The sequence below is a fragment of the Dioscorea cayenensis genome, unplaced genomic scaffold (genome assembly GCF_009730915.1).
Source record: "Dioscorea cayenensis subsp. rotundata cultivar TDr96_F1 unplaced genomic scaffold, TDr96_F1_v2_PseudoChromosome.rev07_lg8_w22 25.fasta BLBR01000616.1, whole genome shotgun sequence".
Taxonomy (NCBI): domain Eukaryota; kingdom Viridiplantae; phylum Streptophyta; class Magnoliopsida; order Dioscoreales; family Dioscoreaceae; genus Dioscorea; species Dioscorea cayenensis.
In genome coordinates, this window is record NW_024087007.1 from 42,354 (window position 1) to 43,049 (window position 696).

Sequence of the window (696 nt, forward strand, 5' to 3'; positions counted from 1 at the left end):
TTATACTTTGTAGACACTACTGATGAGATTATTGATGAATACATGCAGGAAATGTTCAATCCGGACCCATACGAGGGTTTGTTCGACCAAGAGGAGGATTTTGAAGAAGTAATGATGCTTGGCTCGACGGAAGAAGTACCATCTACCCCGGGGATCTTGAAGAAGGTGCTCCAGAAAATGAAGAGGGCTAGGAGACACCACCAGAAATAGTCTAAGTCTGTTGGAGACGTACGTGAACCGAAGAAGTTGGACGAATCATTGTTAGGTGGTCGAAGCCCGATAATTCACCTTCTACCCTCAAGAGACTTTGCACATCACGCTTTCAAGTCATGGGTAAGAGGGCAACTTTCATTCATGAACGTCCGTGAGGTAAGACAAGGTACGTCAAGGTTAGTGACATTAAACAAGCGCTTCTTGGGAGGCAACCCAAGTGTTTACTATTTTCTTATCTTCTAGTTTAGTTTGTTTGCATGAATAAATTGTTAAGTGTTGGTGTCTTAATTTTTAGATGCTTGTGCTGAGATTTTCTTGTGAACTTTGAATATTCATCGTGTGTTTTCATGTGGAATTGGCGAAGTTATGTCATTTGAGCTTTATTCCATGTTTTTCGCTGGTAAAACTTGCATATTAGGGCAGGCTCTGAGTGTGTAAACATGTTCAGAAACTTTTTGCAGAGCCTGCAGGTTTTTCTAAGGC